Source organism: Bubalus bubalis, chromosome 8 (genome assembly GCF_019923935.1).
Source record: "Bubalus bubalis isolate 160015118507 breed Murrah chromosome 8, NDDB_SH_1, whole genome shotgun sequence".
In the NCBI taxonomy this organism is placed as follows: domain Eukaryota; kingdom Metazoa; phylum Chordata; class Mammalia; order Artiodactyla; family Bovidae; genus Bubalus; species Bubalus bubalis.
In genome coordinates, this window is record NC_059164.1 from 45,483,103 (window position 1) to 45,507,023 (window position 23,921).

The 23,921-nt window shown below is 39.8% G+C and overlaps 2 long non-coding RNA genes across 6 annotated transcripts in view; one reads left to right on the top strand and one right to left on the bottom strand.

Annotated features, from left to right (window-relative positions):
- The window catches only part of LHFPL3, a 658,997-nt gene that overhangs the window by 412,849 nt on the left and 222,227 nt on the right, over nucleotides 1-23,921 (top strand). Inside the window, exon 1 of one of the 5 annotated variants that reach the window (XR_006553065.1) lies at nucleotides 2,952-3,101. The exons of 3 other annotated variants lie outside the window; for them this stretch is intronic. This is a non-coding gene — a long non-coding RNA (LHFPL tetraspan subfamily member 3). Of the gene's footprint in view, nucleotides 1-2,951; nucleotides 3,102-19,343; nucleotides 20,034-23,921 lie in introns of those variants that run through there. One more of the 5 variants, XR_006553064.2, reaches the window with a different exon arrangement.
- Nucleotides 1,170-2,826, bottom strand: LOC123334870. Its single transcript, XR_006553066.2, has 2 exons — nucleotides 2,697-2,826; nucleotides 1,170-1,822 (listed from the first exon to the last, which is right to left on the bottom strand). It is a non-coding gene; the product is annotated as an uncharacterized LOC123334870 (long non-coding RNA).

Consider the following 23,921-nt stretch of genomic DNA (forward strand, 5'->3'; position numbering starts at 1 on the left):
CTAGTCAGTGATGCCATCCAGCCATCTCATCCTCTTTCGTCCCCTTCTCCTCCTGCCCCCAATCCCTCCCAGCATCAGAGTCTTTTCCAATGATATTCACTCATATTTTATTATAAGAGCAGTTTCCCCTACTTTACAGGTTCTCCCTCAGGCAACTTAGATATCTTCATAGCATTGGCGCCACACCCTTGGTTTGCATTCTGACGTCAGCTGAGGTGTCTTGACCTGAAGAAGTTCTGGCCATACTGCCTCCAGCATTATAATATCTTTGGTCTGTTCTCCCAAGGAGTTTGCTATCTTCCTTTAATGAGTAGGCCCCAACCTCAGCCATCAGGCCTCCCAGATTCCCTGGGGTCAGCTCCAATCTCTACTCATTTCCCAGTCTGGGAATCTACCCTTCAGTCCTTAGCTGTAAGGTCACTTCTTTCCCTGCTGTATTGATCCCCAGCCCCCCAGCCCCAGGCCATAAGACTACCAGACAACATCTTTAGGCTTCTTACACACCCCCCATGTGTGAGGACCATGCAAGATCTACAGGCTATGTAGAATCAATAAGAGCTGCCTTGAGTCCTCTCTTAATATCAACATACCACCATTTCATTTTTTTCCTGTCACTTCTCAATATTGGCACAAAGATAATCAGGAAAGAGCTAATTGATCCCCTCTGTTTTTGGTTTTCCTCTTAGCCTACCAAAGTCTATAATTTCTCTACCCATTCACCCTTCTTGGCCAGGGCGTGAGCTAGATTGGTGAGCTACTGGATTCATGAGGACTCCAGTTAGGGTCTTCACTCTTCTTTACTCATTGACCATGAAACTCCCTCTCTTGATTCCACCAGCAGGAAGGGTTCTCCACTCTTTCTTTGGGGGATTAGTATATGGAACTTCCTATGTGACATATCCTGCAAGCACTATTAATCATCTCCACTTTGTCCATTGGTTGACTCTAAAAGTTGAAAATGGCTGAACTGCCTTTACATTAATAAGGCTTCAAATATGCTTTTGTCTTGGGTCACATGGTATGTTTAATTATATTTCCTTCCTCTATCAGCAAGCAAAAGGAAAGTGTTTTTAGCATTGAAGTTAATAGATTCACTCTTCTTACAGTCCAGAAGTTTAAACGCATGCCATATTTAGTTTACAGTTTTGATTTTTCTATTTTTAATTGCCTTTTTGTCTTCTACTATTTGATTTTACTATATCCTTTATTTTTTCCTTTAAACATCCATCATGTTTTCTGTCAACTTTTTTTTTTTCTAGAGCCCTCCATCCCCCAGGATCCAATCTGTACCAGTCTGTCTCCAGGTCTGCTACACATTCAGAAGCATTGTCCCTGCAAAAAGTTGTTGAGATGCTTGAAAAAGTAGTAGTATGTTGGCGAGAGGTCAGGTGAATATGGCAGATGAGGCAAGACTGTGTAGCCCAATTCATTCAACTTTTTGATTTTTGGTCAGCTCATGAAGCACCCATTTATCGAGTTTTTTTACCTTTCCAATTTGCTTCAAATGCCAAATGATGGTAGAATGATTGATGTTGACTTCTTTGGCAACTTCTTATGTAGTTGTAAGAGGGATCACCTTCCATGATCCTCTCTATTGGTCGCTGTCAACTTTCGATGGCCAGCCACTATGTTCCTCATCTTCAAGGCTCTGTTCTCCTTTGCAAAACTTCTTGAATCACCACTGCATTGTATGTTCATTAGCAGTTCCTGGGCCAAATGCTTTGTTGATGTTGCAAGTTGTCTCTGCAGCTTTATAACCCATTTTGAATTCAAATTTTAAAATTGCTCAAATTTGCTTTTTGTCTAACATCATTTCTATAGTCTGAAATAAATATAAACAGCAAGCAATGTCATTAGCAAAAAAAATAAATAAATAAAGCTAGAAATGCACATAAAAATGATGTACAATATAACCACATTTATTTAAGAATGTATTCCAACAACAAATGACAAAGTTCAGCAATGCAAAAACCACAATTACTTTTGCACCAGTCTACTATAATAAGCCTGCCCATGTACCCATTTCTTGGCTTTAGAAATTATCAATACTGCCAATTTTGTTTCATCTATTCCCCTACCAACGTATTTCCTGGAATAGTTTAAAGCAAATCCCAGATAACATTTTTAAAGATAAATTCTTTCATATATCTATCTGATATATAGGGACTTAAATATACATGCCTAAAAAATCTTATTACCTAATAAAATTATTTTTTTAATGCTGTCTAATAAAAAGCCATTGTTGAATTCCCCTGATTGTGATGGCACTTTCTCACAGACAGAAATTTTGATCCAAGTAAGGTCCATTCTATTGCATTCAGTTCACATGGTCTTAAGTATTTTTCCTTTGTTTATTCTATAATAGTTCCTCTCCTTCCATTTTACCCCATATCCTTGATTTAGTAAAATTTTAAATATTATAAAACAAATTCCAAACATCATTAGCTGGCTAAATACTTCAACATGCCTCGCTGAAAACTGGAATTATTTTCCCTCCTTTGCCTCTTCCCTGACTACCTAACAAAACAATAATTCCCCAACACAATTTGATTTTCAGTTTATGTTAAACTATACCTCATGTTTCTCAAAACGTCTTTTGTGCAAACCAGAACCCAGTTAAAACCCACACGGGATATTTTAGGGATGAACTGTCTCTTAAGTTTTAGCACACTGATTTAGCATAGTTCTGGCCTCACCATTTAATAAATTGCTTCTTGAAATGGACTCGTTGCAAACTAAGACAGTTTCAGTGTGACCTAATCCAAAATTTTAAGTGAGCTCCAGATATCAGCCCCTACTCTGAGGCATACGAAAGAAAGAAAGGGGAAAAAAAAAAAAGCCCTCAAAATCCTATCTCCGTAGAGGCGCCTGATGTGCCACTTCGGCTTCCAGAGCCTGCAGTAAGCCTGCCCTCCATCAATCGACCAATCAGCCTGAAGTATAGAAGCCCACGTGACATGATCGCACGTGTGCCTCGCCTACGTGGAGCCACTGGCTGGAAAAGGCATTCGGAACAGGCCTTTCATGCAGCAGAAGGGCTCAGCCTCGTTTTCAACCCCTGTGGTTCCAGAGTCCCTTTCCCTCTGACTGGAGTACAGAAGGTTAGTGTCACTGGTCTTGTGGCCCCTGTGGAGGCAGTTCTCCCGCTGAGCTCTGGCGAGTGTGGCAACTTCTGCACTCCTCGCCTGCATCTTGTGGCCATACCCGTGCCGCTTCCGCTAGTGCAGAGGGCTTTTCCTCGGGGTCTCTCGTTTCTCTTCAGTTCCTCAGAACTGCGGTTTGGAAGCTATGCTCATCTCTGGGGAGAGCACTCAGGAAAACTTGAAAATGGCTGTGGGGCCCAGGAGAATTAAGAAAATGGTGGAGATTTACTGATATTTCATCAAAAGAAAGGAAATTTTAATCAAATGGTGCGCAAAATAAATTTTTTTTTTCAGTGACAGTGGTTATCTTTTTATATTGGAGCTTTCACATTATTCTTTGTGTCAGTCTAGACTTTTGAAATACCAAGAACTTGGTCTGTGGAAAGACGAGACACAGGTGTCTGTGTTCTCCACGGGTGGAAATTGGTGGGAGGAGGGGGGCGGTTAACTCGCCCCCAACAGGCCTTGAATTGTGTGAGGAGATGTGTTGCAGGCAATTTGGTTTCACGTGTGACCCAGCTACAGCTCCCCATGTCACACCTAAATGGGAAGGAGGCAGGATTGTGCTGAGTTACCAGGTAGAGAGCATTCCACCTGAGTGTACAGACAGGAGGCACAGGTGCTCAGAAAGGCCAGGTACTGGGAGGGGTGAGGAGGTGAAAAGGTGCATGGATGGGGAAGGGCATGGAAAGGAGGAAGAGCTAGACCAGAAGAGTGAAGGTGGCCATGGAAGAGGCCGTGCACTAAAGAGTGTGTGAAGTTTGTGCGTGTGTGTGTGTAAGAGAAATACACACAGAATTCTTATAATCCCCAGAAGTCACTAGCTCATGGCTGCAAGGCAGCTTCCTGTGCTCAGTATCTTCAGAAATGTTCCCTGACTTTATTCTGAGGAGGACACAGCCATATACAAATGTGCGAAGACCGGGCTGTTTGAGGAGCAAGGCTGACCTCAGCGAACCAGGAAGGTAAAGGAGGTAGGGCACTTTGTTGATCTGTCCTAGGAGTTCTTCCTGGACTTTGATGAGGCGAGCACAGAAGGCCCTGTGGAGAGGGGTGACAAAGGGATGAGCCTGTACATGGCCAAAGGGGTGGTAGAGACCTTCATGAAGGTACAGACTGTGAGCTGGGAGGTGACCCTAGCCAGGCAAGCGGCCAGAGGCAGAAAGTGAAAGTTGCTCAGTCGTGTCCGACTCTTTGTGACCCCCACGGACTATACAGACCATGGAATTCTCCAGGCCAGAATACTGGAGTGGGTAGCCATTCTTTTCTCCAGGGGATCTTCCCAACCCAGGGATCAAACCCAGGTCTCACACATTGCAGGTGGATTCTTTACCAGCTGAGCCACAAGGGAAGCCCAAGAATACTGGAATGGGTAGCCTATCCCTTCTCCAGGGGATCTTCCTGAACCAGGAATCAAACCGGGGTCTCGAATTGCAGGCGGATTCTTTACCAACTGAGCTATCAGAGGCTGAAAGTGAAAGTGAAGTTGCTCAGTCCTATCCAACTCTTTGCGACCCCATGGACTGTAGCCTACCGGGCTTCTCCGTCCATGGGATTTTCCAGGCAAGAGTACTGGAGTGGGTTGCCATTTCCTTCTCCAGGGGATCTTCCCGTCCCAGAGATCGAACCCAAGTCTCCCGCACTGTAGGCAGACGCCTTACCCTCTAAGCCACCAGAGGCTGAGGTCCCATTAAATGCTTTTCACTTTGAATTGTGCTATTTCTACTTTCTTTGTATGCATTAATTAGATTTAACTTTGTCCATATCCTTATTTTCAACCTTTCTTTTTTATTTTCCCCCACCTATTTACTCTCTGTATCTGTAACTCTGTTTCTGTTTTGTTTGTTGATTTGTTTTGGTTTTTAGAGTCCACATGTAAGTGAAATCATCCAGTGCAGTATTTGTCTTTCTCTGTCTGACTTATTTCACTTAACATAATACCATCTAGGTTCATCTATGATGATACAAATGGCAAGATTTCATTCTTTTTACGGTTGAGTAATAGTCTATTGTATACTAATGGATAAAGTATAACGTTATGGATAAAGTCTAATGGATAAAGATGTATCAAATCTTTATCAATTCATATGTTAATGGGTACTTGGGTTGGCTATTGTAAATAATGCTGCGGTGAACATAGGAGCATATATCTCTTATAATTAGTGTTTTTGTTTTCTTCAGATAAATACCCAGGAGTAGAATTGCTTTATTGTGTGATGGTTCTATTTTTAATTTTTTGAGATATCTCCATACTTTTTTCCTTAGAAGCTACACCAATTTACATTCCCATAACAGTGCACAAGGGTTCCCTTTCTCCACATTCTTGGCAACACTGGTTATTTGTTGTCTTCTTGATAATAGCCATTCTGACAGGTGTGAGATGGTATTTCATTGTGGTTTTGATTTGCATTTCTCTGATGATTAGTTATGGTGAGCATCTTTCCATAAGCCTGTTGCCATCTGTATATCTTCTTTGGAAAAATGTCTATTTGGATCCTCTGACCAGTCTTTAATCAGGTCGTTTGTGGTGTTGAGTTGTATGAGCTTTTTGTCTATTTTGGCTATTAACCCTTTATCAGGTAATATTGTTTGAAAATAACTTCTTCCATTCAGTAGGTAGCCTTTTCTCTCTCTCTCCTTTTTTTTTTTTTTTTGTAGTTTCTTGAAAGCAAAAGGTTTTTAGTTTGATTTGTCATATTTGTTTAATTTTGCTTTTGTTTTCCTTACTTAAGGAGACGTATTCACACATATGTTTGACATATCTTTGTCTTATCTTAATTTTGATTTTTATTAACATATATAACTGGATTTTGTCTGAGTATGATAATGTATTTTGATAGGGAAATTCAGACTTTTCATATTTGTTCCATAACTGATATTCTTTGTGTTGTTTCTTCCATTTATTTTAGGTTTAATATTATCATACATCATAGTTTCTTTTTGCCTCTACTTATTTTTCTTTATAAGTGCTTACAATTTTTCTCTAGCCTTACGTGAAACAGGATGGCTAGAAGAGGCTAGTGTTGACTATTTCCTTCCTTCCCCAAGGGTTATTAACCTCTGATAAAATCCCAATGGTTTAGACTCTGGTAAAATAGTTTTCCTTGAAGCTAGGTCCTGTTAAGATGAACAGACGCTCTGACGGTTTTCAGAATGGTCCCTTCTCCCATCTTTCTGCCAGAAGCATGCAGTGATTTTTCTCCAGCCTTCGTGGTGGGGATCTGGCAGAGCTCAAGGAGGTAAAATTCACCAAAGTGTGGGGGCCATCTTATGACAGGGTCCCCTGGGGGTTTTAACCCTCAGACTTGTCCCTAGTTCAGGTTTTCCTACCCCAGCACTGGTACCTGAGGTTTCCACTCATGGATTTCTGTTCTTATCTATTGTGAATCTTTGTGTCCACCTGTATGTCTGTCCAAATTTGGAAGCAGTGGTTTGCTCTGTGACCTCCCTTCCCTGACAGATCTAAGAAAGCTTATTGACTTTTTAGTTCAAATTTTTACTTATGGCTCGGGTTAAGTGGTGACTTCCAAGCTCCTTGTATGGTGGACTGGAAACCAGAAGTCCCTCTTCTTACTTTTCTGACTTGGTCAGTTCTCTCCTTATTGCATTTGGCTCAATTAATTTAGAAGTGCAAATTAATTGTTTTCAAGTCTTCAAAGGCTTACCTTCTCAGCCCAACAGTGATAATCACACCTGCATTTCTCTATTAACATATTAAAAGTGTCCTCCCACTAAGGTATTTTCTTTGCTTACTCATCCAGTATTCCTCAAATACGGTATTTTTAAGCTGTTTTAACTTCTCTTGTCTGCATTACCTCTCTTGTAGAGGGATGTCCTAGCGCTGGTTTAAACTGACCCATTTCTTTTCAACTCTGTGTTCAATGACATCACTTTGATAGCTTGAAATTGACCATGGAGGGAGTATTTACACCGTGAAATTGGCGCGCACTACAAATCAAGTCTTCATTTTTTTGTTTATCATTCTTCTGTAGAGTCAGTTGTTAATCATTTGCACTATACCACTGCATTTCTACTTCCACTAAAATGTGTAGGATTTGCTAGACTGCTTCAGAATTTTAGTTGAGGAATTATTATTTTCCCTTTCAGTATATGTTTTGTTTCAGAATTCTGTAGCACATAGTAACCATTGCTTTAACTAATTTTTGTTGTCATAATATTCTTTGTGGAAATTTATAAGGTTTTTTTAGTCCAAGGAATTTGTAAGCTTCCCCAAGGTATAACTAGGTATGTGAATGTTTTCCCATTAATCCCATCTGAGTCTTGGTAACCATTAATAATTTAAGAACTTGTCTATCCCAAGATGTTTTCTTCTTTTTAAAAAATTTATTTATCCATATATTCTCAGAGTTCTTACTATTTATATTTTAAGTTTCTAAACTTCAAATCTCTTGTCTTTCTTCCACTTTTTTCAATTCTATGGCAATACACCCCCCAGGTCTATTTCAGCTTTGCCTTCCTTCCTTGGTTCTCTGATTCCCCATAAAAGAATTATCATTCCTTTGTCTCTTCATGGTTTATTCGTCCTCACTGATACTGAGGATAAAAGGTTCCCTTGGCCCTTGATGTTGGTCATGAAAACTTCTGCTAATGTCAGTTGATGAGCATTGAGCTGGCAGTTGCTGGGCTGAGGCAGGAAGGAGGCATTTCTGGGAACAAACAGCAGTCCTCTTTTCAGCGACCAAATATCTCTCCTCCAGGATGTGAAATCTTATAGTTCTCCCAGGAATATAAGCAGCACATGCAAGCAGGCTGGTCTGACCCCCTCCAGGAGCGGGAAATTTAGCGTCTCCACAGCCCTCTCCACTCTTCCTCAATAGGGAGCAAAAATTTTGACTCAGGTTGGCACACACCCTCCTGTCTCTGCCAGCACTCTCAATTTGTTCATTTTGTTTGGAGGAATGAGTCAGGGATGTGTTGTCAAGCTTTCATATTCCAGTATATTATTTTAGTGGCAAAGCAGTAGACTGTATGTTATAGGCATACAGCCTAACTGTATTTCATGATTATACTAGTCAACATCATCAAACCAAAGTAACCACAGGCATGATGCTTGGCATTCCCTTAAAAATTCCAAGACATCAACTGCTGCCAGCAAATGCTACCACTGGCACATAAATCAGATAGGGCTATCACCAACAGGCCTCAACAGGGACACTGCTGCATAACATCTAGCTCCAGCCTATGACTCAGCATCCCAAAGGACTACTGTGGGCATTGTTACAGCTGGACAAGTCAGACCAGGTGGGCAGTATTCTCAATATTTTGGCCATTAAGGTCTCATATTCAAGACAGTTGGCATCCATAATAGAGCTCTTATTCTAGATTGAAGCAGAGCCAGAAATCAAGTTCAGTAAAGATTGTATCCCCAAACTACATTGTTTGAGGATGTATGAACTTACTGCATTGAGGTGATAAAAAATTATAGGTAATAGCTATTTACTAGAAGTCAAATTTTCAGTTTGGTAGGACATATCTTACAATACCCCATGCTGGCCTCCTTTTTTATTAATCTTCAAATAGGAGAAAGATCATCATGGATGATGTTTGTCTGTGTGATGAAATTTCGGTGATCAGTACTGATGTCAATACCATTCCAGATTAAGTGGCCCAGCCACAATTCTCATTTTTGGCAACAATTTAAAAAATGACCAAAAAAAAAAAAAATGTGAGAAGCTGCAATTATGAGAGTTTTCCAGGGGCAGGGTCAGCAGCAGTGGGGCAAGGGTGCAAGGGTGGGTAATAGGTACAGAATCCAATGCCCAGCTTGACTACTGTATGATGGTAACCAATATCCTGGTCCCTCAGGGCATGATGATTAAAAAAAGAAACAAAAAGAAGCCTTAGGTCTTCATTCTAAACTTGACACCAAACATTGAACATCCCAGGTGTGCCAGAGGAGCAGTTGCATCATCACTCAACCACATCTAAAGCGCCATTTCAAGTCAAACCAAATATATGAATGTGCTTGACAGCAGATGGATGGAGACCTAAGTTCATGCTCCATTAGGCTTAATTCACCCCAGAGCTCACCATTTCCCAGGGTACATAGTGTTCAGTCAGGGAAGAGCCAAGAGCTTAGGGTTTCAAGCCAGTTCACTGAAAAATATATTCTATCAAATTTAACATTATATCAGCCTGGAATGTGTAAAATAAAACACATACCCCCTCCTCAGGTGTGGAAACTTTCTGGTCAGGTGGATGTACAAAATTGGGACCCAGTAGGAACCATGAGAATGCACTGGCCACCAACCATATAAGAATAATGTGTAATACTGCAGCTATTGTTATCTTGGGAAGACCAGTCTACAATAGCTTCATGACAGCTGAAACTTCAAGGAACATTTAACTTAAGGATTTAATCATCCCTGATAGAGGTCTTGCTGGAACCACAAGGAGGATGTTGCTTCTCTCTTTGACCCGTGAGTAGTTTTAGATACAGAACTGTGTGCCTTTTCCATTTTTTCTAGTACTTTTTTTTTTTTTTAGAATTTTCTGTATACTGGCTCTATTCTGGCTTATAAAGGCTGTGCTGAGTTCTCCATTGATTGTATCTGCATGACTGAAAACACTTCCTGTAGAATTTAAGGAACCAGTATGATTCCCCCTACCCAGTGCAGGAAGAGGGATGCTCAAGGAGAAGAACTCGGGTTTTGAGGGGCATATTCAGCCATGATACTACCAGCAAAGTAAAGGCAAGCAAGTATAATTTAAAGCTATGAAATGGTGCTTGATTCCAAGAAATGCTAATAATGTAGTCTACAGGGATATCAGAGAGGCCAAAGACCTAGAATGTGCCAAAAATAAAGAAATGGTAAGGGGAGAACAGGAGTATCAGTGTCTAGAACTCTTATGCTTGCTTCCAAGGGCCAACTTGGAGGGCTGGTAGAAACCAAACACCCATCACCATGAAGAAACACCTAAGAGGGAGGTTCTTGTCAGCTTTTATCGATCATGTAAACCATAGACCACATTAGGTTTCTAGGCAACATTCTAGGATCTGGCCCTGAGGAAATATATGAAGTATTCTCATCTAAAGTATGGGAATTGTAAATCATTTTTCCTGCTACTTAGAGGAAACATAATTTTCACTCTGGAAACATCTAGTCCTGATATTTACTGTACTTTCAGTAGAAGAATAACATACCACACTAGTGGTAGGGAACTTGAGTTTGAATTTTACTGTCACATAGCAGAGACTTCCACTGGTAATTGTAAGTTTTACTGCATATTCCTGTTTTGGTACTAATTATCTTCCTATTCTTAACAGTTATATCTGTACCTATACTTTACTTTATATACTACAATTAAACAACCATGCCCCAACACACATTCACACACATACTGTTTCACTTCTCATCTCCAGCTGCTAGTTCCTCTGTGTTCCAGTACTCTTCCAACTCTTGAATCTGGTTGAAAGAATAATGGTGTGGGACTAAATATCTTAAATCCCCTTCCAGTAAATTTTGAGATTTCAAAACATAGATTACAGATTTGGGAGTATATGTTCAAGTATACTCAGTTCAGTTCAGTTCAGTTGCTCAGTCATGTCCAACTCTTTGCGACCGCATGAATTGCAGCACGCCAGGCCTCCCTGTCCATCACCAACTCCTGGAGTTCACTCAAACTCATGTCCATCGAGTTGGTGATGCCATCCAGCCATCTCACCTTCTATCGTCCCCTTCTCCTCCTGCCCCCAATCCCTCCCAGCATCAGAGTCTTTTCCAATGAGTATATTCAGAAGCCTATATTTCCCTTTTTTTCTAATAACAACAGTTAAACTGGGTACTCTTTTAGATTAAAAGTCCCTTGAGAAAAGGATTTAGATGTGTCTTAATCACCTGCTATCTCCAGAACAGGAATATACATAACAGTACATGACTGAAGAGGCTGTTTGCCAAGGAAATTAAAATAACTTTATCTCTGGCCATACAAAAAATGGCACCTCTTAAGATTCTCATCAGCTGTTGACAGGAATATATTGCTCTAAAGTTCAACAACAACAATAACAAAAATCGATGAAGGACCTTCATTTCAGTTTACTTTGATTTTGCTGCCAGTTATTTGTAGAGATGTCATTCTGACAACTCAAAATGCCAATTCTTTAAGATAAGTTGGTCCATTTCTTGAAGTTTGTAAGAACTCTAGTACTGTTGCACCACAAGACCATTTCTCAGTAACAGACTTCTAGCCATGTGCTGGAGAAGACAATGGCACCCCACTCCAGTACTCTTGCCTGGAAAATCCCATGGACGGAGGAGCCTGGTAGGCTGCAGTCCATGGGGTCACAAAGAGTTGGACACTTAACTGAGCGACTTCACTTTCACTTTTCACTTTCATGCATTGGAGAAGGAAATGGCAACCCATTCCTGTGTTCTTGCCTGGAGAATCCCAGGGACGGGGGAGCCTGGTGGGCTGCCATCTATGGGGTCGCACAGAGTCGGACACGACTGAAGCGACTTAGCAGCAGCAGCAGCAGCCATGTGCTGCAATACAAGTATTTGTTGATAAGTCCAATTTTTGCCTTTTTTCCAGCCTTCTTTGACCTTAATTGTTGACTGTATTTAATTAAGTCATAAACCTGTCTTTTGTCATATTATCTACACCAGTCTCATCAGTTCTTAGGTGACTCTAATTCTCTTTTGGTATTCTGATTTTATTGTCAGAGGAAAGCTCCATATTTTCCTGAAATAGCAAAAACTAAACTCTATCATTGTAGATTGGTTAAGAGAACAACAATCAGCTTGCCAAAGGTGTCAGTCTCGGTAACTGTGGCATTTTTAAAGAATTTAAGCTCTCTGTTCTTGTTTCAACTTCTTTAAAATGGGGATGATAATAATACCCACTTCATAGGGTTGGAATGAGGTTTAAATGAGTTGATGCATATATGTCTGATACAGGTGGTTAGTAATGTTAGCTATTATTTTTACAGTATTAAAATTTAGGAAAATGAGGAAATGAAAGGTGTTTGCTCCAGTTTCTCTGACAAATTTATTTTCTTCAACAGTTGTGCAAACTGATTGTTTTCACTGAGGATTCTGAATTCTCAGAAACCTAAATGATTACTTTGGCTTTATATAAAAATAATAATACTATTAATGTATTATCAATATATTAATAGAGATTGCTGCTGCTGCGTCGCTTCAGTCGTGTCCGACTCTGTGCAACCCCGCAGACGGCAGCCTACCAGGCTCTTCCGTCCATAGGAGTTTCAAGGCAAGAGTACTGGAGTGGGTTGCCATTGCCTTCTCTGTTAATAGAGATTAGTATATGGGAATAATGGGTAAAAACTAAGATACTGAGCTCATGCTACACACTAGACCAATCACTAACTTCATGCAACTACATCTGAACCTCAGAATATATTGCCTGTCTTTGTGAAAATAGATTAGAGGTGTGAAGGTTGAGCCCTCAGGTTGAGTGCAACAATACCTAGATTTAGGCTACAGGGCCCATATGCATTCTTATTCAAACTTCCAAATGTGTTAAATAGCAAAAGTTTCAGGAAATTTTTGTTTAGCTCTGTCACCTTGTAGACATCAGAGGTACTCATATTGATCACCCACATTTTTAGGAAGGAAGGAGAAAATAATAGTGTTTGGTAGTCACCTCTACAAGTTTGGAGCTTTTGAAATGGACTTGTTTGCTGCAATTTAGATAGCTTCAGCCAAATAGTATGCTGTGATCCCAGTGGGGAGCCAGGACTTAAAGAGAGAAAGTAGGGACTAGCAAGTCTGTGCTTGCATAGAGTCACTAAGAGGAATAGCAGATAGCCCAAAGAATTCCAAATTTAGGCATGATTCAAGCTGAAGGCAATATCCAAGGCAGAGATGTGGCTGAGCAGTGGATTTGATCCTATAGCAAGAAGGCCCCCAAGTCATGGCCTTTCCGAGCATCACTTGCTTTGGTCAAGATACTCCATATTCTTGAAACATGACTCAGACTTGCCTTTGAGTGCCTAAGCAAAAGGATGTACACAGTCAGAGATAGGGAAAGTATCAGGACTTCAGACAAGCAGACTCAAAATAAAGTCAAAGATTGGTCCCAAGAGGAAAACGTAAGGCTAAGTAAGAAATCAAGACAGAACCATGTCATACTGAGAAAACCCAACAAAGATCCATGGAAGGCCAGCCTCGTGAGGCACAGGTACTCAGAGTTTATCTCACACAGCAGATCTGCAGTTGACTTTATGTCCCTCAGTCTGTACCACAGCAACTACAAATCAGAGGACAGGAACAGGATAATAACAACATGGCAACACTCACCACTTATATTCAGCAGAGTTTTGGAGTTCTAGCCACAGCAGCCAGAGAAGAAAACCCAAATAATAAAGTCATCATAGGCTTTCCATGTGTTCTCACAGACCAGTCTCTTCAAGTTTCAACCACTAAATATCCTAGCCCTCTCCTGCTTTGGCCTCTCCAGGGCCACCACTTTCACTCCCTCTGATCCCTCAGGCGGGCCACATTCACCTTGAGGTGCTGACATCTTTGAAATGCTAAAGCTTACCTCTGGGGTAAATTCCCCATATGCCAAAGCTGTTAAGGGTCTGTCCCTGGACTTAGGAAAGTGCTCCTCATCTTACTTTTGAGTGACCATTAAAGAGGACCAAAACTAAACTTTGGGTGCCACAAATTATTCAGAGTATTTAGTAATCAACCACCCTCACCCCTAACCCTTACCCTAACTTCCTACCTCAACACTGCCTCCCCAGAACTGGGCAAAATATGATATGAATGGCCATATCAACAGCATCCATCCAAGGCCATGAGCATGGCAGTCCCTCATGCACAAATGAAGCATACCATGTGTCCCACTAACTGATCACAGCTATGGGCCAGGGATGGACTCTGGGGCCAAAGGCAGCCATCTAGAAAGAGGTCAGCCAACTAGCAGACTGGGAAGAAGCTCTGATCAACAAGACACTATATACTAGATAGTGACTAACCAGATCATTCCTTGGGGAGTTTGAACCCAAGCTACATGGTAACTTGATGACTTGACTGCAGAGGTAGAAAGGTGACACAGTACCCAGTAGCAGAGCCCTGGAATAGAGAAAATCACAGGAGGCAAGGTGGTTTGTGTTTTGTCCTATATGGCATTCCAACCCTGGTAAAGAACAGTCCTTTTTTACATCTTTTTTATCCATTCATCTATTGATGGACATATGTACAGTGCAATATTACTCAGCCATGAAAAAGAATGAATGAATGCCTTTTGCAGCAACACTGATGGACCTAGAGATTATCATACCAAACGAAGTAGGTCAGAGAAAGGCAAATATATGCTGTCATTTATATGTGGAATCTGAAAAAGTGATACAAAAGAACTTATTTATAAAACAAACAGGCTCACAGACTTAGAAAACAAACTTCTGGTTACCAAAGGGGAAAGGTGGGAGAAAGGGATAAATTAGGAGTTTTGGATTAACACATAGCCCACAATTATTTATAAAATAGATGAACAAAAGGACCTACTTTTTAACACAGGAACTATATTCAATATCTTGTAATAATAGAATTTTGAAAAAGCGTATATGTGTGTGTGTGTATATATATATATTTGAATCACTGCTGTATACCTGAAATATTATAGACCAACTAGACTTTAATTTTAAAAAATTATAATGACACACTACTATGTGTCACATCATATATCACACTATACACATACGCAGAAAGATGTCCACACACTAGTCTCTGTAACCTCTGAATATGTTAGGTCACATGGAAATAGGAAATTAAGTTTCTAATCAGATGATGTTATGATGGGGAGATTATCCTAGATTATCTGTGTGACTCCAGTCTAGTCACATGAATTCATAAAAGTGGATGAAGAAGAGGCAATAGAGTTAGATGATACATGAAAAGGACTTCACTTGCCATTGCTGACCTTGAAGAGAACTAAGGGGCCAGGAGCCAAGGAGAGCCAGCAAGAAAAGGCAAGGAAATGGATTATTGCCTATAGCCTCCAGAAAGGAATGCAGCCCTCAAACAACTAAAATAGCCCATTGAGGTGCAAATAAGAATGCTGATGTACAGGATGATAAAATATTTGTATTAAGTCACAAAGTTCATGGCGTTTGTTAACAATAGTCACAGAAAACTAATACACATTGCAAATGAGGAAATGTTTAATCAACTGTGTTTGATTATAGAATCAAGAAACCCTCAATTTGTTCCAAATGATGTGTTGACTTCACTTTGAAGAATGCAATACCTTGAAGAGAGAGAGCAGGCAGGGTTGTAAGGTGGAGAATGTGTGTTCATCTTCTTATTCCTTAGGTCAGTTCAGTTCAGTCGCTCAGTCGTGTCTGACTCTTTGTGACCCCATGGACTGCAGCACGCCAGGCTTCCCTGTCTATCACCAACTCCCAGAGCTTGCTCAAACTCATGTCCATCGAGTCGGTGATGCCATCCAACCATCTCATCCTTTATCATCCCCTTCTCCTCCTGCCTTCAGTCTTTCCCAGCATCAGGGTCTTTTTCCAGTGAGTGAGTTCTTCGCACCACATGGCCAAAATATTGGCCTAGAGCTGGGCTCAAGTTAAGATCGGGACCAGGACCCAAGTCCAGATCATGTCTGCTCTAGACTGTTCTATTTCCTTTCAGGAATTTTAAGCTCTTCCCCTGGTCATTTATTTATCTCTATCAAAAATTGATAGCCCCTACTCTGTCTGGACAAATAGAAAACAGGTATTCTGGATTAAGATACAGGTTTTTTTAAAAAATGAAAGCAGAACAAAGAAATTCTTTAGTGAAACATCTTGAAACAAGTCTACCATCCTATCACTTTATGAAATGTTTCTAACTAGCAGAGTTTATCAGTAATTCATGTGGCTATCATCTCAAAATTCAAAATACTTTAGATCATCATAGTCCTGTAATTCCATCAGCATACCGCAGTCTTGGTTATGAGAGTGGCAAATGAATCACAATAGATTTTTTAACCCCCAAGCAGGAACCTGGGGTGGTGGTTAAAAGGTGAAAGTATTGAACCCTGAGAGGAGGAATGATCCCCAAGGGCAGAGAGCAAAAGCCCAAGCTACCTGCTGAGGTTCCAGACTTCCACACAGCCCTGCCTCGGGCCATTCTGGCACCTGAGTTCAAAGCAAAACCACCTCTGGCGAGTTAAGACTGGGTTACACTTTGTTTTAGTCAAGGGAAGGCATTGTTCTGATTCAGGCATTGTTCTTCAAATGTCACAACGGTCAAGGTTTTATCTACAAACTTCTGGCTTTCAGAATTCGAAGTTGAAAGATGTGTGAAAATCTTTTGACAGAACATTTAACACGCTGACTTATTTCACCCTCCCTTGACCTGTTTTTCTCCTATTCTTCTTTTGATACCTATTGCCAATTCCAATTCAGTTTCTCTGAGTACAGTTTCTTGTTCTAAATCATAAGCATTCTTCACAAACATATAAATAACTGGAAGATTTTACTATAGATTGGTTAAAGCCTGACATATCTCACAGAATTTCCCCAAGTCTAATAAATTGTTTCAAAGACAGAGCAAAAGAGTGGAAGCCTTTAAAAGACATTATTTTTTTTTTCAAGGAAAATCTAATGGGGAAAGGGAACAAGAAATAAAGAACCAAAAAAAAAGGGAACTCAATTTACCATAGTTGTCTTTTTCTTTGGCAGTTTTTTGTTTTAGATGTAATAAAGAATTCCTCAGAATCCACATTACCTTGATCTTAAGCATCCAAGGGGCGAGGGGATGGAAGAGAGGGAGTGACACTAAAGAGGACCAGAATAGACGTCAGGTACAGTCAGTTCGAAAATTTTGCTATCCAGATTCAGAGCCCCATTCTGCTGTTCTGCCTTTTTCAACATGGTGAAAAAATAATTCAGTGCCTAGACTATATCGTGTCTGTCCTGAGTGATGTTACAAGCTCTTTCTGCAAAGAGGGTGACAGCACTCTATAGGTTATATGACTGTTCTTAAGCTGTATTCGCACCAGGAGTGAAGCAGAGGGAGATCTCTATAGATCAATATGGATATTAATATCGATATAGATATAAAAAAGGGAGAGTAAAGAGGTGGAGGAGAAAGAAAGGGAAAGAGAATGAAAGAAATATCTGCTAAACTGTGAAAAAAAACATAATCTGGGAGCCTATTAATAACGTGTATCTGATGCCTCCTTGAAAGTAAGAGCCATCCTTACAAAGGATGGTTAGGAAAGCACCCATCTTGCTCAAGCTTGGTTCCACTGCTTAACATCATTAGTATGTAGTAGTTTTTCCATATGTTTTCTTTGAACAATTGATTTTTGCCAGTTGAAGTTTCTAAAGCATTCAAATGTTATTTCAGGAGAATAAAAAGTAGTCAAGCTGTGTAAAAGAAAAGCTCACCACCTTAAAGCTATATTGGTGCCAAAGTCTGTTTCAGTAGAGTGTATACAAATAGGCACATGGTTTCCAGGGAGTCTAGCAGGCTTGGGAGAGCTTGTCCTCACTGACAAGGAATTCAGCTGCTCCTAAGTTTACCCCTTTTACTGAGAAATAAAGTGTTGCAAGCTGGATTGGCATGAGATTCCTGACTTTGTCTCCAGCCAATGGCAACTTTTCCCAAGTTAGGGCAGAGAGTGAGGGTACCACATTGAGTCCACTCAGGAATCACTTCTACAAATGCAGTTATTTCCCATCATGTGTGTATGTATGGAGCATCAGGTGAATACAAATGTATTTCTAAATATGAATGCTATAAGGTAAATAGCAGATAACCACTCAATCATCTAGACCAGGGCTCCCTGTTTTACAAATAAAGTAGCTCAGCACAAAGAGCCACTTGGAAAAGTGCTGGCAAGATAATCATTGGTCTCGGCTTTGGGTGTTATCATGGCTGAAGCAGATTTTGCTGGGAGAACGGTGACTGGTGTATGGTTCATACGGTTGTGGGGAAAGATGATATTTTCCTCTATTAAGATCCTGTGTCTGAAATGCAATATAGATTTTAGCACTTGAAAATGTTGCCTGAGTCAAGAGCTCTCCTGCAATTTTTCAGACAAGTTTGTGACCTGCCAGCATGTTTGGTATCCTGTTGATTGAAATGTTAATTAAAACAATGTGTCTGTTGACACCCAGGGAGTTACTTAAAAGAAGCAAAGCTTCACAGAAACTTAAATAGAACTGGATTGATTCATGTCTTTATTTGTACCTGAAGCAGAAATTATTCTACATGTATAGAGCCATATATAAATGAATAAGATACATATATTCTTAGTTATGTATACACATAAATACATATATACTCTTAAAAGGAATATATGCCTTTTGAGAACACATAAAATGTTTGGCTAACACGAAGCCAACTTAAAATATCAAGCCAAAAACTAACTCAAAATATCAAGCCAAAAACTCACTCAAAATATCAAGCCAAAACAAACAAAAAAAGGATACATTCTTTGTGAAATATGTATAAAACCAAAATATACCTATATTTATTTATAATTAATCTCATTAATTCCCATTTCACACATTTAGAATTTATAATTAATGTTCTTGGCACTACATAAAAGGTGAAATTCTGATTAGGTGAAATACTGGTGTAAACAAAGTATTCATATAAAAGCTAGCAGTTTCTAAGGATCATTTTAGTAGTTCTTATACTCAAAAAATAAATGTCTAATTATAAACAACAAGCACTGCCAAGATTCTGTAAGTGTTCTCATAGTAATTTGGGGACTGCCTTTGTAGTCTGATGGTGAAGACTGTGCTCCCACTGCAGGGGGTACAGATTCCATCTGTGGTCAGGGAACTAAGATCCCATATGCCCTGCTGCGTGGCTGAAAAAAAAGAAAAACAAAACAAATCTTAAACTCTAAGATAAAGTAATTTCATATGCATCATTATTGTTGATAAGTAAAGGATGATAGGATATGTGGTGTTAAAAGCATAGATTCCAAAGCTAGACTACTGCTGCTAAGTCACTTCAGTTGTGCCTAACTCTGTGCAACCCCATAGACGGCCGCTCACCAGGCTCCTCTGTCCCTGGGATTCTCCAGGCAAAATTCTGGAGTGGGTTGCCATTTCCTTCTCCAATGCATGCATGCATGCTAAGTCACTTCAGTCGTGTCCGACTCTGCAACCCTATGGACAGCATCCCACCAGGCTCCTCTGTCCACAGGATTCTCTAGGCAAGAATACTGGACTACCTGAGTTCAAATCCTGTTCCACCACTTGAGGGCTTTGTATGACCTTGAGCAAGCTATATGGAATTTCTGTGCTTCAGCTTCCTTTTTTCCTATATGTAAAAAACAAAATAATCTTGGGGTTGGTAGAGAAGCAATGAATGACAACCCTCTGTTTCTGCTCTGCAAAGGACTGTTTATGCCTCCCTAAGATTCATAGGTTGAAACCCTAATCCCAGTGTGATGGTATTAGCAGGTGGGGCCTTTGGAAGGTAATTAGGTTCTGAGGGTGGAGCCCCCATGATTCACTTGTAGAAGAGGCCACAGAGCTTGCTAGCTCCCTTTCCACTGTGTGTGAGGGAGGATCCAAGAGAAGCCAGCTCTCTGCAACTCAGAAAAGGGTGCCAACCAAACCCACCATGCTGGTGCTCTGATCTCAGACTTCCAGCCTCCAGAACTATGGGACACTCTCAAGCTCTGAACCAACTGAGAGAGAGGAGAGCTGGCAGATGAAAGCCAAATATGCCCTTTATGTGAGAAAGAAGAAATGACTGATGATGACTGAAGAAATGACTCTTGAGTCTCTGAGCTAAAAGGACTCCCTAATTTGCAACCCCAGAATTAAGCATAGTCATCTTCCTACTCCTGGGCAGCACTGGAAAATCAAGTTCACCCTGTATAAAATGTACAGCACAGAGGAGTGGAATATATGCTTCATGAGGGCAGACTGCTCCTAAGGTAAGTGGAGGAAAGGGCTGGGCTGGTACAGCCAGTAAGTCTCCAGGTGTTCCTTGGGGAATTCACTTCATCTCCATGGGAAGGAAGAAAGAATTGGATAAGAAGCCAAGGATATTTCAGGAAAAATCCCTCTTTCTGGAAATTAGAGAAGCCAGGAAGTCATGCTCTTGTGTTTGTCTTAGCTTTATTTGAGAATTAGATGATGTATGTGCAGTGAACCCCACTAATGATGTTCATATAATAAATGTTAGCAATTATTATGATGCATACTGTTATTAACTATGTCATAGTAAGATTTCACAGAGTCTGATTGGATTGAAGATGGACATCAAAAGCCATCTGCTGACATTCTAGAGATCAGAACTGCATTGTATTTTTAAGTCCTACATTCTGGTTTATATTATATCTGGCTAGTAACCCTCAAAATTTGAGCAAAGTATCAAGCTACATTGTACTTAGTTAAATGTTTTTCCTCTTGTCTGGTATCCTATTCCAGAAACGCAGTTTCTCCACCCCTTAGCACCCAGTGCAGGTGTGGATGGACTCCTGCTTCTCCCCTTTCTGATTCCACCCCGTGGTGTAGGTTCCACAGGTGATTGAGCTCAAGGTACAGGTGAATGGATGGCTGCCTTTACTGGGGCGATTAGGGCTGAGCACCTGCATAGAGAAGCTCCTTTCTTCATCACACACAACTTTCTAATGCTCTTCTTTTGAGAGCCCATTGTTTATTTACATTTTCTCTTTCTCCCCTTTCTAAGGGATGTTGTATCTTTTTGTGCTACAACCCAAAGTTAAATGTCACAAAATTACAGTAGGTTTAAAATCAGAACTGATTAGGAGAAAGTTTTGTTTTCTCCATTGGACTCTAAACCACAGTATTTCATGTCCTGGATTGTCTAGCAACTCAGTTCTCCAGAGATAAACTGAGGTATAAATACAGTACCTTTTCCAGGTGTATGAATACTGTAGTTCATACAGTAGTTCAGTTCTGTTGGCCATGTGCTAATGAAGAAACTGTAGGAATGATTTGCCTCTCCCTTAGCAGGTGTGTAGAGTAACCGTCCTCGTTTGAAAGTCCCCCCTCCATAGCCTGCCAGCTCTGCTGGCATCAGTTTCTTCAATTACTGTATGCCTCAATAATTGATAGAGTTAAGTGAGTGCAGCTTCTTTTTTTTCACTGTGTTCCCCTTGAGTGGTTCAGCAACATGAGGCAATTTATCATGCTTTCTGTGCACCAGTGCATAAACTTTTAAAAGAATGAATTAGACTTTCCCTTCCTGTCCAAAAAAATAAGCAATTCTCAGGTTTGCAGTGTTGAAAGTCCTGATTGGATAGTTGGTCCAGCAATATCAGCAGGCCAAAGTGACCCAAATCATAGATCCCTCTATTGCTTTTTCCCTCTTGCTTCATTTCCCTTTGGAGAAAGACTCAATTAAAAACATTTGTGGATTTTTCTAAGGCTGTTTCTTTCACAGAGGTTACATTCAGCTCTTTGGCAAAGAAAAATGCCAGAGCAATTAGTGGCTCCAGGGAACCACTAGTTGTTTATGTACTATTTCAGAAGGACCCATTGTGGGCAGCAGTAGCCTCTACACAGAGGTTCCTTTTAGAATGTGAATGCTTCCTCACTATTTGGAGTATGCTTAAAATTGAAATCAACAGTCCTGCCTTCACAAAGGTGCCTTGACTGTATATTCCAGATTAGAAGATGTCATGGCAGCATTCAGTAAGGACATGGGTTTCTTTTCATCATTCTTCTCTGCTCACCTCCAGCTTGTGAGCTCTTGTTTCTCTTTAACATTTAAGAATATTCTGTGATACACTTCCGGAAAACCTGCTGCCGAAATGAAGGAATATATAACTTCAAGTAACTTAGTCATTTCCTAGGTGACATCCTAATAAGAACCCCGTTTTTGGATAACAGCCCAGTTGGAACTAATTCTCCACTATCCCTCCCAGTCAGGAAATAGCATGTCCAAATTAATCAAATGTTCTGGTGCCAGTATACTCTAATGTTTAGTGTAATGATGGTGCTGCATCATACAACATGATCAATTTGTAAAGAATTAGAAATAATTATAGAACCAAGAGGAATGTTATTTAATCTTTCGTTTATTGAGATATTAGCCTAGGATCTTGTAGGTACTTCTTAGTCAAGATTATAAATAGCTGTTAGTTTCCAGCAGCTCTCAAATTGTGCAGGTTGGTAAGGTTCTGGTTAATAGAATGCCAGGAAGCAGAATTTATAATAGCATCAATGCATCAATGCAGAATGTGATACCCATACCTTTCTAAAGAAACCAATAGAGCCCAAACTACCTTAATGGTTTAAATTAATCTTTAATACACTGTAATTTGGGGGAGATTTACCTTTCAAAAATAAAACAGCCAAATTGGGGAAGTTCAGATAGGATGAAAAGAAGATGTGTATTTAATAATACATCGTCAGAAGATAAAATTTGCTATGCAGTGGCTATTTGAAGTAGTACAGCTTCAAAAAGATAGGATTTATTTCTGTAAAAATTGGACTTCACTTACAGAGTTATAAAAGCTTTTAAATGCAGTTGAATTTCATATTTTATTATCGTACTATATAACCATTCAGATTTTCAAACCAGACAAATTTTTTAAAAGATCAGACCTTTCACTTTAAGAGAGAGCCAACAAGAAAAGGTTAGAGAATCCAGTACAAATTCTAGTGCCCCCTGGCCTGAAGGACACACCGTGGGGTTGGTTGGGGGAACCTAAGCCTTTCCCCCGACCCTGAGAGGCCAATACCTAACCTTATCAGCCCAGGTTTTATCTTAGGATTTCACTGAATAGCCAAATCACTTAAACTATATAGAAAATGAAAATTGCATTTCAAAAATTGTATTTTTGTTGCTTTCAGGAGAATAGCAATTGTATAAAATGAAACACAACAGTATTTTATATAGCCTCTGTTTTCCCAGGTTCTTTACTTAAAATTTGATTAAGAAAATCATATACTTTGAAGATGAGGAATAATGAATTGCCACTCATATTCTCTTGTGGTTTTAGCTTCAGAGTGTGAATTCTATCTTTGCTCTTTTTATCCCAGTATGATAATTCAGAGTTTCCAGAAATGGAAGCTTTTAAGATAGTCTACCTTCAGTGCAGAAAGACCCTGAGAAAAGATGTCTTTGTTGATGTCAGCCTTCCACAAACATCCTATTCTAGCAAAATTGACCTATAATATCCAACACCCTGCCTGAGCCTGGGTCACTTGGTGATGTCTGTTAAGTTTAGCTAAAACTACAAGTTAGCATTCTCCAAGTGATTCCCATTCATTAAATTTTTTAATTTTCTTCTTTTTCTTATAAGAAAGTAATTGTCTCATTAATAAAAATTGTTAAAAACCAATTAGGATATTTTAAAAGATATTCCAAGTAATGTAGCTTCCTTGGAGGTGTTTTTCTGAGATATAGTTTGTATTTAAAAATCTGGGTCTTTGCAAATAAAATGAATTTTCACTCACAGAAACTACATATTTTTAAAATACAAAAATGATTACTACTAGAAATGCCCTGGAGAGCATGTTGGTACCAAATGCTAGAAACTACAGAAGGAATGGGAGTTTGAAATATTTTTCAAATCATTAGTTTCACTTTTTTCTAATCTCCCAAGCACTTGTAATCTGTTGACTAGTTATAACAAAATTGTTTCTGTTAAATGTCACTGAAATATGAATCCATATTTAACGAGATTTGTGACCTTTGGTAGTTGTGATATTGACTTTTATAAACTGTATTTTAGAGTATACTGTCTAGGTGCTATAATTCAATTATTCCCTTATTCACTTTCCCATTCAAAAGTATTTTAATGCCAGTCTGTACAAGGTACTGATTTAGGTGCTATAAATATGACTTA